Raw genomic sequence first — 12802 nt, 5'->3', positions numbered from 1 at the left:
ACTCTTTTGAAATTTCACTGTATTGTATCCTACTCATTGTGTTGGTCAGATTAGGAATAACATCCCCTAGCTGGATAGAACATTTCAGGGGGCCCACATATGGCCAGGGGCAGTAGTTTGCCTATCACTGCTCTAGGTGATGGTGTTTTCTCCTTTCTCAAATTCACTTGTTGGGGACAGCTGGGTAACTCAGTGGATTGAGAGCCAGGCCTAGAGAGGGAGGTCCTAGGTTCAAATCTGGTCTCAGACACTTCCTAGCTGTGTGACCCTGGGCAAGTCACTTAACCCCCATTGCCTACCCTTACCACTCTTCTGCCTTGGAGCCAATACACAGTATTGACTCCAAGATGGAAGGTAAGGGTTTAAAAAAAAAAAAATCAAATTCACTTGTATTTACTGATCTGTGTACTTGTTGATCTCTTTAGCAAAATGTAAGCTTCTTAAGAGTTAAGACTAACTTCTGGCAAGGTTCTAAGTAGCCCCCAACACCTAAGAGAGTGTCTGGAAAACAATAGGTTAACACCTAATCAATGGCTTCCTGAACTTGATTTTGAACCATGCAGGAAAAAAAATTAAAGCATTAAACATTAATTTCAAAAATTAAAATTAATTAATTAATTTTAATTTAATTTAATTTAATTTAAATTTTGTCTTTGTAGGTAACACTTAACTCTTAAGAATATGGAGCCTTTGGGGGCAGCTGGGTAGCTCAATGGAGTGAGAGTCAGGCCTAGAGACAGGAGGTCCTAGGTTCAAACCCCGCCTCAGCCACTTCCCAGCTGTGTGACCCTGGGCAAGTCACTTGACCCCCATTGCCCACCCTTACCAATCTTCCATCTATAAGACAATACACCGAAGTACAAGGGTTTAAAAAAAAAAAAAAGAAAGAAAGAATATGGAGCCTTCTTGCTAAGGATTCTAAAGTACTCTGACTGACAGGAGTAGGATGAACACCTTATTTTTTTTATATTTAGAAAACTCCTAACATTTAAAATTAGACTTGAAAATCCTTAAGCAAGTTACCAAAATAGCCTAGTACAAATACTAGTAATAGCATAAATAAAAGAGAAGGCAGAAACTGAGCAATTTAAGAAAGGCAGTCAATAAAAGGAAAAATTGATTGTCTTAGAAAAAAAGGTTGATTTAGAACTTAGTGTTCTGTTCAATAGCAGTTTAAAACTTATAAATAGCAATATTGCTTATGAAGTAATATTCATCAGAAAGCCTCAGTACATTTAAGTCCTATTTCACTAAGAAATGCTATACAATATAATATAATACAATAGCCATTTGGCAGATGAGAATAATAAAGCAAACTTTCCAAAGCAAGCTATTTATTCCCAATAAGGTAGCAAAGGAGGATTCAGGAAAAACTTTAAGAAAGGATAAGGGGATATAAAAGGAAATTCTTTGTTCTTTTTGAGTTTTCAGTTGTGAAAGGGAATCCTTTATTCTCTTTGCCAAGTTGGAGCTAACACTTTGGTTAACAATAACTTAAGTACCCCTACTTAGTACCTCACTAGATTGTGAAGACAGGATTAACTCTCCTTTGTCTACCTTTTGACTGAATCAACAAAAGCTTGAACTAGGTGGAGGAGCTCTGCAAACCACTTAGAGAATTCACACACTCAGAAATTCAATCAACCAGGAATCTATGAACCCTTTTGATGAGTATTCACTGCTCCAGAGAACTGGTTCCTACAGACACTGCCCCCTGGGCAGTGCTAGACAATTTGGAAGCTGTGATTGGCCCCTGTGAAAAGGGGAAGAGACAAGAACCCACTAAAAAGGCCCTAAATTTCTTGGGCTAGAGAAGGAAGTCAACTCCAAGAAGGAAGTTGGCTTCAAGAAGGAGTTGGACTTCAAGAGGGAAGTCAGCTTCAGGAAGAAGGTTGGTTCAGGGAAGAGAGTTGTCCTCAAGAATCACCTTCATCTCGAGTCATTGTCTTGACCTGCCTCTTGGAGGGAATTTGGGTGAGTAGATAGCTGGCTTTCCCTTCCTGTCTCCTGGAGAGAGTTGAATGTCAATAAGTCTTGCCTGAGTCGAGCACCAGAGCAATATTTAGTTAGAGAGGCTAATGTCTTCTCTATCCCTTTATATTTCTCTGCTTTCACTCTTTCTACCTCTTTTGTAAATAAAAGTTATTAAAGTCATTTCAACTTTGAGCAATAATACTTTGTTTTTTTTTTTTTTAAATTTTAAACCCTTAACTTCTGTGTATTGACTTATAGGTGGAAGAGTGGTAAGGGTAGGCAATGGGGGTCAAGTGACTTGCCAAGGGTCACACAGCTGGGAAGTGTCTGAGGCCGGATTTGAACCTAGGACCTCCTGTCTCTAGGCCTGGCTCTCAATCCACTGAGCTACCCAGCTGCCCCCAGCAATAATACTTTGAATTGGCAACCACCACTATTATTTATGATCTTCATATATTTTAGCCAAACCATTAAAATTCAGTGCTTATAGGGGCAATTGGAATTTGGGGGCAGGGAACAAAGCTAAAGGCTCACTTTCCCACTCACACATTTATTCACAATAAACTGAGAAAAAAATTAAAAACCTCATGGACTAAAGGTCTTAGACTTAGAGGTGAAAATGTCTTTAAAGGTCATGTATCCCAATTCTCTTCTTTTACACATAAGAAGCTAAGGTTCACCGAGGAGTTACCTGACTTGCCCAAAGTCATATAAAAGTAAATGGTAGAGCCAGAAGCTAAATTCAGATTCTCTGACTCCAAATCCAGGGCTTTTCTCAATATCTATCCACACTGCTTTCCACTTGTTCTTCTAGTGCATCTCTCTATTTTCTTGCATATTGCTGAACTCCCTTTCTCTAAAGTCATCATCTGAAAACATTTAATGTTATAGAAGGCACTCTGACATGTCAGAAGTTAATCTAGAGGAGGACATGTTCATGCAGGTTCTATAAAACAGGAAAACACTGTCATCTGAGAACTTAAATTCAGAGAAGCTTATTTTGAGATTGGTTGTAGGTTCACTCAATCAATCAGTAAACAGTTATCAAGTGTTGATTCTGTGCCAGGCACAGTGCAAAGTCCTGGGATACAAAAAAAAAATCAAAAGATAAATAGTCCCTGTTGTCAAGAAGCTTATAATTTAATGGGTGGAGACAACATGCAAATAAGCAAGCTATATACAGGATAAATGGGATAATGAGTACTTTTGGCCATATTAGCCCTCAAAGACTGTACTGAGATTGTTGTTTTTCCTTCCTTTTTGAAGAGGACCAATGACATCACTATGTCATAGTAAAATAGTGGATGATGCACTGGGAGAAGTGGGGAGAGATAGAATAGGATGAATTATCTCACATAAAATAGGTGAGAAAAACCTTTCACAGTAAAGGGAAAAATGGGAGGTGTGGTAAGTAAGTGGTCAGTGCTTGAACCTCACTCTCATCAGAATTGGCTTAAAGAGAGAATAACCTATACATTCAGTTAGGCATAGAAATCTATATTACCCTACATGGAAGTAAGAAAATTGGGGGGAAGGGGAGGCTGATAGGAGGAATTGTGGTGGTGGTGGTCAGATGTAAAACACTTTTGAAGAAGGACAAGGGGAAAGGAGAGAAGAAGGATAAATGGGAGGAGGGGAAAGTGGGTGGAGGGAAATACTCAGTAACCATAACTCAATGTGGATGAGATAAATATACCAATAAAATGGAAGTAGCTAACAGAGTGAATTACATGATTTAAACATTAAGGTTAATATCATAAACAAATTAGGGAAACATGGAATAGCTTACCTGTCATCTTTTGCATAAGAGAATCACTTATTATTAAACAAGAGATAGAAAGCATTATAGAATATAAATGAATAATTTTCATTACATTAAGTTAAAAATCTTTTGTACAAACAAAATCAATGCAGCCAAGATTAGAAAGAGCAGAAAACTGGAGGGAAACAGTTTACAGTAAGTTTCTTTGATAAAAGCCTCTTTTAAATATATAGAGAACTGAGTAAAATTTTTAAGAATACAGGTCATTCTCCAGTGATAAATGGCAAAGGATATGTACAGGGAGTTTTCAGAAGAAGAATTCAAAGCAATCTATAGTTATATGAAAAAAGGTCTAAATCCATATTAGAGAAATAGAAATTAAAAAACTCTGAAGTACCACCTTATACTATCAGATTGGACAATATGGCAGAAAAGGCAAATGATAAATGCTGGAAAGGATGTAGGAAAATTAAGACATTAATGCACTGTTGGTAGAATTTCAAACTGATCCAACCATTCTGGATTGCAATTTTCGAACTATGTTCAAAGGATTAGAAAGCTATGCATACCCTTTGACCCAGCAATACCACTGCTAGGTGTAGATGCCCATCAATTAGTGGAGAATGAATAAGTTGTGACATGTGATTTTTTTTTAAACCCTTGTACTTCGGTGTATTGTCTCATAGGTGGAAGATTGGTAAGGGTGGGCAATGGGGGGTCAAGTGACTTGCCCAGGGTCACACAGCTGGGAAGTGGCTGAGGCCGGGTTTAAACCTAGGACCTCCTGTCTCTAGGCCTGCCTCTCACTCCACTGAGCTACCCAGCTGCCCCGTGACATATGATTTTGATGAAATACTATTGTGCTATAAGAAATAATGAGCAGGGTCATTTCAGAAAAACCTAGAAAGAGTTACATGAAATGACACAAAATGAAGGAGTAGGACCAGGAGAACATTGTACATATTGCATAATGATCAACTGTTAACGACTCAACTATTTTCAGTAATACAATAATCTAAGACAATTCAAAAGGACATGATGAAAAATGCTATCGACCTTCAAAGAAAAGAAAACTGATGGAATCTGAATGCAGATAGAAACATACTTAAAAAAAACATTTATTTTCCTTGTTTGTTTGGGTTTTTGTGGGGAGGGTCTTTGTTTTCTTTTATAAAATGACTAACACGGAAATGTTTTGCCTGACTGCACATATATAACCTATGTCAAATTGTTTGCTTCTCAATAAGAAAGGGGAGAGAGAGGGAGAGAATTTGGCAGTCAAAAATTTAAAAAAGAAATGAACAATTTTTTTACTTGCAACTAGGAAAAAATAAAATAAATACAAAAAAACAAACTTTGTCTAGATAATACAGCTCTGAACTCAGTAAATAACCTTTCTTAGAAGAAACAAGAGCTTATGGGATTTTGACACACTCTATGGTGTCCTGTGTCTCCTCTGGATATTAACCCTTAGGACAGAAGAAATTGCTTATAATAATCTTTCATGTGTGTCACCTAAAGGCTTTTGAGATCCATTAAGACTCAAGTCACTAGAAAGTCATTTTCTTACAGACAAGGTAATTTTGTATGCTGAAGGAAAGTGTAAAACCTACAAGAGGAAAAATGCCTTAGTCCTTTTTGTAAGATTCCCCTGAATTTTGGGGAGCTTTCATTGGACCAAACCTCTTAGTCTTTTCAGAACAGTCCTTAAGAAAGCAGCTTTTCTAACTTCAACCTTAGCCTCTTTTACAGGGCTTTGGTCTTGTTTCCTTTATAATTAAAATCCAGATAGTATACTCATTATCCCAGTCCAGACTGTACCCTTTTGAACTAACCACAGTTCCTAGGTTTTATTGTTTCTTTGAAACGGAAAACATCCCTATAAACAAGAAAGATACAGATTACATCATCTACCTGGTGTTAAGCAAAGGAGCAGATGAATACTGGCAAGACTAATAGGCTTTATTTCATTTGAACAAATTACTTTTGGACTCCTGGTCTCAGAGCCTACATTAGTGAGATAGGTACTATCATGCATCAAGGAGACATATTCCACCTTGCATAAAACCTTTCCATTTAGAAACTCACCTCACTCTGGGACTTAAAAGTCTCTTAGGTAGAATTCATCAAGGATGACAGGATTTTCCCAGCTCTTCAGAAAGATCAAGCAAACAAAAAGAAAAGAGAAGTAACTCGATCCAGCCAAACTCACATTTGTGCTCTGGGAGAACAAGTTTCCTTAGCTATCCATGATTGATTCACCACCACCAGCCCTCCTTTTATGGTAGTTCAATAAGTCTTCCCAAACTTACATATTTACCAAAGGGCCAGATTTTGAGAAGTGGAAAGAATCTCAAGAGGTTATTAGTTCTAGAGTCTTTTCTTCAGGTAGGTGAATCATACAAACATGACTCTCTGTCTTAAGTGAAGGTCAAACAATGTCCGCTGTTGGTTCTGAGACTGATTTATTAATAATAATGGCTAGCAATTATATGGTACTTTAAGGTTTAAAAGGACTGGCAGGTGGATACTATTATAACCCCCATTTTACAGATGAGGAAACTGAAGCAGAAAGAGGTTAAGTGACTTGCCCAGGATCACATAGCTAGTAAGTGACTGTGGCTAGATAGATTTGAACTCACATCTTCTTGACTCCAGGTTCAGCACCCTGTCTGCTATGCCATCGAACTCTCAAACACTTATATGTTGGAATTTCATCCTTTCTCAATTCATATACTTTCACCTGAGTTCTATAGGATGTAATGAATTGACAGTTAGTCTTGGAGTTAGGAAGATCAAATTGCATTCCCTACCTCTGATATATGCTGGTTGTTTAACCCTGGAGGAAATTACTTAATCTATCAATATCCCAAAGCAATTCTTTTGTTTGTTTGTTTGTTTGTTTAACCCTTACCTTCTGTCTCAGAATCAATACTATGTATTGGTTACAAAGCAGAAGAGCAGCAAGGGCTAGGCAATGGAGGTTAAGTGACTTGTCCAGGGTCACACAGCTAAGAAGTGTCTGATGCCATATTTGAAAGTAGGATCTCCCATCTTCGAGGCTTGGCTCTCAGCCTACTGAAATATCTAGCTGTACTCCCCGCCCCCCCCAAGCCATTTTTTAAGACCATTGATTTCTTTGGTAGAAGTTCCTTACTTGAAATCTGTACACCAATGAAATTTACATTTCTGAGTTGTTTGGGTTTTTTAAATAAATTTGTAATTTATTTTCATTTTCATCAGGCACGTTGCTTCCATGGCCTCAGATAATGTTCAGGGAGTCTTGAAAAGAATCATCTGCTAAAAACTTTTCTATAGAACAATATGTATTCATGTTAAGTCTAGTGAGTAAGCATATTTTAAGTATTTACTATGCACCAGGCATTTACTAAACCCTGGGAAATAGCATTTTTGTAAATGCTTTTAGAGTTTCAAAGTACTTTACAAGTATTATCCCATTTTAGCCTCTCAATAATCTTGGGGGTAGGTGGTATTATTATTCCCATTTCACTGAGGAGAAAACTGAGATAGTCAGAAGTTAAGTGATTTGATAATAGTTTCATAGTGTCAGAGGTTGGATTAGAATTCAAGCCTTCTTGACTTAAGGTCTAGCACCCTGTCCCTTGTACCACCCAGAATCCTCTAATATAAACATTATAATATGTAACATGGAGTCCCCTTATTATGTGGACAGAAGAAAACTTCCCAGATTCAAGGCATCCTGTGAGATAGCATCTTCTCAAAATCAAAACACCTCCAGTGATATGTTCATTTTTAACAGCCAATCAGAGCACACATCATTTCAAAACAAGAGACATTTTATCCAAAAAACATAGCAAATTAAACTACAAGAAAAGTTTTCCCATGCACACAAATGGTACTCTTCCACAATTTACTATACTACAAGTGGAGGAGGGCATAAACCATCATTGTGCTTGGCAATCTTTTTCTGCCTTCTGTTGGTGATCATGAACCATCTCAAGATTGTTGAGTTCCACTCTGATATTTTCTTGTCTTCAGCCTCTTGGTCATTTGCTACTCTTTTCTCCTATCTTCCAGGGATATAGTGACTAGTAAGGCTGGCAATGGAGAATGAGTTCTATTACTGCATTTCTGAGGCTTGTGAGTCTCCAGGGAAGCAGCAAAAGCTGGCAGAATTCCCCAAGCTAAGACTGTATTCTTTTGAAAGGTTCTACTCTTGGTTTTACTCAAAGTCCTTGGCCTCAGCCATTTATCTGAATTGGGGCTTGAAAATTCCTTTCAATTTCTGTTAAATCCAAAATCATTGATTTATAATTCCTTAATATCATTTTAGATACTCCCTCAACAAAATCCCTCAATGAATTTTGTGGCGGTTGAAACAATGAAATCCCTACCTCTTTGTTTCTCAGATGTTACTTGATGTAGATGAACCAAGAAACAAGAACAAAAAACTAAAGCAGGCAAGGTCCCAAGCCTCTGTTCTGGTTCCAAATTCTTTTTTTTTTTTTTTTAGAAAAATTTTTCCTATGGTTACATGATTCATGTTCTCGCTCTCTCTCCCCCCCACCCTCCACCCTCCCGTAGCCTATGTGCATTTCCACTGGTTTCTTCATGTGTCATTGATCAAGACGTATTTCCATATTATTGATAATTGTTCTAGGGTGGTCATTAAGAGTCTACATCCTAATTGTATCCACATCAATCCATGTGTTCAAGAAGTTGTTTTTTATTCTGTATTTCCACTCCTGAAGTTCTTCCTCTGAACGTGGGTAGCATTCTTTTCCATAAATTCCTCAGAATTGTCCTGGGTCATTGCATTGCTCCTGGTACAGAAGTCCATTACATTTGATTTTACCACAGTGTATCAGTCTCTGTGTACAGTGTTCTCCTGGTTCTTCTCCTTTCACTCTGCATCAGTTCCTGGAGGTCTTTCCAGTTCACATGGAATTCCTCCAGTACTTTATTCCTTTGAGCACAATAGTATTCCATCACCAGCATATACCACAATTTGTTCAGCCATTCCCCAACTGAAGGGCATACCCTCCTTTTCCAGTTTTTTGCCACCACAAAGAGCATGGCTATAAATATTTTTTGTACATGTCTTTTCCCCAATGATCTCTTTGGGGTACAAACCCAGCAATGGTATGACTGGGCAGACAGTCTTTTAAAGCCCTTTAGGCATAATTCCAAATTGCCTTCCAGAATGGTTGAATCAATTCACAACTCTACCAGCAATGCATTAATGTCCCAATTTTGCCACATTCCCTCCAACATTTATTACTCTCCCCTTCTCTCATTTTAGCCAATCTGCTAGGTGTGAGGTGATACCTCAGAGTTGTTTCGATTTGCATTTCTCTAATTATTAGAGATTTAGAACACTTTCTCATGTGCTTATTGATAGTTTTGATTTCTTTATCTGAAAGTTGCCTATTAATGTCCCTTGCCCATTTATAGATTGGAAAATGGCTTGAATTTTTGTACAATTGATTTAGCTCCTTTTATATTCTTGTTTTTATTATATACATCTGCCAAAACAAAATCCTGATTTTATTAAAGGCAGTTTTAAAATTCTGGTCTTTCTATAAATACAGTAATTGTAATATTAATTTTTAAAGTAAAAATAATCCACCTAATAAATGTTTGGCAACAGAAGTCTGGTGAATAGAAACCAAGTGTTATAGATAGTTGTTCACTTCATCTCCTGCTGCTTCCTTGGTCAAACCCCTAAGAAGGGATATAGCTTGAAAGGAATAAAGCTGTTGATTTCATGGGTCCAGGAGATCTGTGAAAGTCAGTGAAGTGTTTTAACTCTCCTTCCCATCTGCCTGAAAAATGGCAGCATTAATTTTAAGATTTTCCTTTGTTCTTTAAGTTATTCATAATTCCTGATTTGTGTACTATTTTAAAATCAATCAATCAAAAACATTTATTAAGCACTCACTTTGTGCCAGGCACTGAACTAAGTGCTACCCAAGCTTACCCTTGATAAAAAATTATAACTTCTTTCTGAGGTATTGCTGCTAATTTGTTTCAGTCACTTCTGACTATTCATGACCCCTATTTGGGGTTTTCTTGGCAAAGATACTGGCACGATTTGCCATTTCCTTCTTCAGCTCATCTTACAGATGAGGAAATGGGTGCAAACAAGGTTAAGTGACTTGTCCAGAGTCACACAGCTAGTAAATGTCTGAGGTCAAATTTGAACTCAGGAAAAGGAGTCTTCTGACACCAGGCTAGGCACTCAATTATTCCCTGCCTCACCTAGCTACTTTTGTGAGGTATAAATATCCTTATGTGAACTGAGAGAGACTATAAGAGAAAAAGCCAGGCTTGTGTTGCACAAAAATGTGTCTGACTATGGAGGTGAGAGTTACCCCTCTCCATTTGGGAGCCCTTGTGCTTAAAATTTGAAAGAGAATATATGGTTTTGATAAATTCACATTTCGCCCCCTAAAAGCAGAAATAAATTGAATCTGGAGCTTTTCTGCTCTCAGGCTAAAGTAATTAGCCATTCAAAGTCTGGTGAAGGGAATGGATACCTATAAAGCTGTCTTCTCCATCCCTGGGCATACTCCATGAAGGAAGGATAGGGAATTAGTTTGCCTAGTAGGGGTAGAAAGTATAGTTTAGGAAAAGTAGAGATGCTGCATACTAAAAAGAGAGTGAAAATGTCTTCAGTTCATTTTTGCTTTCTACCTCAAACTCCAAATCCTGCCATATAACTCCACTAAGTGGTTACACAATAATTTACAGTTAGTCTTCCTTCTGACACATACTGTCTTGATCACCCTGTCATCTTGCATCTTAGAGCCACTGGCAACTCTAAAAGTATATGAGGCAGAGCAGTGGACAATTGCATAAGGAAGAGAAGTTTCCTTACCAAGAGTTCCAGCCTTGTGCCTTTGTACAGTGATGGAATACAATCTGCCCTTACCTCTCTCTTAGAATCCTATCTTCCTTCAATGCTTATCTCAAATGTTATCTCCAAAAAGACTTTCTTAATTCCTCCATCACTTGATGTCTCTGCCTAGAAGTTATTTTTGCATATATTTTGTATATTCTCATATATGTATATGTTGTTGTGCACTCCAAGTCTCCCTTAAAATGTAAGCGAGTCGAGGACAAAAACTTTCTTTTTGTCCTTATCTCTAACATCTTTCTTATATCCGCATGTAAATTTTTATCCTGGTATTTAACTCCCGACATTTTCATTGGTTGCACTCAGAATCCTCTTCTTCATCTCTGTCTCCTGGTTTCCCTGCCTTCCTTTAAGTCCCATTTAAAAATTTTACCTTTTTCAGGAAGCCTTTTCCAATCCTCTTTGATTCTGGTGCCTTCCCCTTCTGGGGTCCTTGTTTTTGAGTCATTTCTGTTGCCTCCATTTGTTTATGACCTTATTTGTGTTAAGCTTGGCAAAGATACTTGGAGTGATTTTCCATTTCCTTCTGCAGCTTATTTTACATATGAGGAAACTGAAGCAAAGAGGATCAAGTGACTTGCCCAGGGTCACATAGCCAGTTAAATGTCTGAGACTGGATTTGAACTCAGAAAGATAAGTCTTCTAGTCTCCATGCCAGGAACTTTATCCAATTTTCTACCTAGTTGTTCTTTCTTTATTATCTTCAATTTATCCTATGCCTTGTTTGTACATAGTTGGTTCTCTATTATTTTCTCCTTAAGAATGTTAAGAGTAGGGACTATCTTTTGCCCTTTTTTGTATGCCCAGTGCTTATAAGAGTAGGAACTTAATAAATGCTTGTTTTCCAGTCAATACTTGTGTCTTTCCTCTCTAGCTTGTCAATATATCTCAGTGGTTCCCAAACATTTTTGGCCTACTGCCCCCTTTCCAGAAAAAATATTACTTAGCCCCCTGGAAATTAATTTTTTAAAATTTTAATAGCAATTAATAGGAAAGATAAATGCACCTGTGGCCATCACCACCCTCCTGGATCACTTGTAGCACCCACCAGGGGGCGGTGGCCCCCACTTTGGGAATCACTGATATATCTAGTAGAAGGCACAGGGCTTTCCTCTGAGCTCAGATGTTCTTATTTTGATAAATGGCTCCATTGCCTATCATTGCAAGAATGTTATATCCATATTCCATAGCTGTAATCTTGTTGCTTCTGTAAAAAATCTTGGAATATGTGTGTGTGTGTAACAGAAATATTCACTTTGTTAGAATCTGGCCTTTACCATCTTTGGTTCTGGTCCTTCTATTTGTGGCCTAGTATCATTGATAGCCAGGTTCCATGGCTAATAGCCATTCTTTCAAAACATTTGGATTAACTGACTTTTTCCCCTTCCTTATTCCTTGTATATTCTCTATTAGTTGTCATGGCCCATTAACTCTAGCTCTCATATATCTGCCCATTTTTCCACTCTAGAGATTGTCTAGTCTTTTGCATCTTCATTTTCTCCCTCTCTAGTCCATTCTTCACATTGCTTCCGAAGTAATCTACTTAATGAATAAGTATGGCCATATGACTGATCTGCTTAAAAATCTCCAATGCCTACTTTATCAAGTAAAAACTACTCAGTCTGGTATACAAGGCCTTTTTTCTAGCTTTTTTGGCTATATGTAGCCAAAAAGCTATATATTAGATAATAGATAATAGATAAATATTAACATATATATATACACACACCACACACACACGATTATATATAAATTTGGCTATACATATTTACATATTTGGTTATATGTATATTTATGTATTGACTATATATTTGGCTACACATATGTCTATATTTATGCAGCCTTTTCTTTATATGAACCAGACTATTTGCCATGTTCCAATATAGCTCTCCAATTCCTACTTCTATGCATGTTGTCCTTTTCACATGCCTAGGATGGTTTTTACTTTTTGAAGTCCTTTCCTTTCTTTTGGTGGCACAGGATCCTTCCAGCTATAAAAGATCTTTTCTTTATGAAAATTTTCACATTTAGATGTTTACAATGTACAAATCACATTATCTGTATTCAATTCAATAAACATTTAAGTGCTTATCGTTTACAAATTACTATTGTAGGCAATGAAAATACAAAGACAAAAATTAAAATAGCCCCTCCCAACAAGAAGT

Source organism: Gracilinanus agilis, chromosome 4 (assembly GCF_016433145.1).
Source record: "Gracilinanus agilis isolate LMUSP501 chromosome 4, AgileGrace, whole genome shotgun sequence".
Classification (NCBI taxonomy): Eukaryota; Metazoa; Chordata; class Mammalia; order Didelphimorphia; family Didelphidae; genus Gracilinanus; species Gracilinanus agilis.
The sequence above is the reverse complement of the archived record's forward strand: the minus strand, read 5'-3'. Positions refer to the sequence as shown.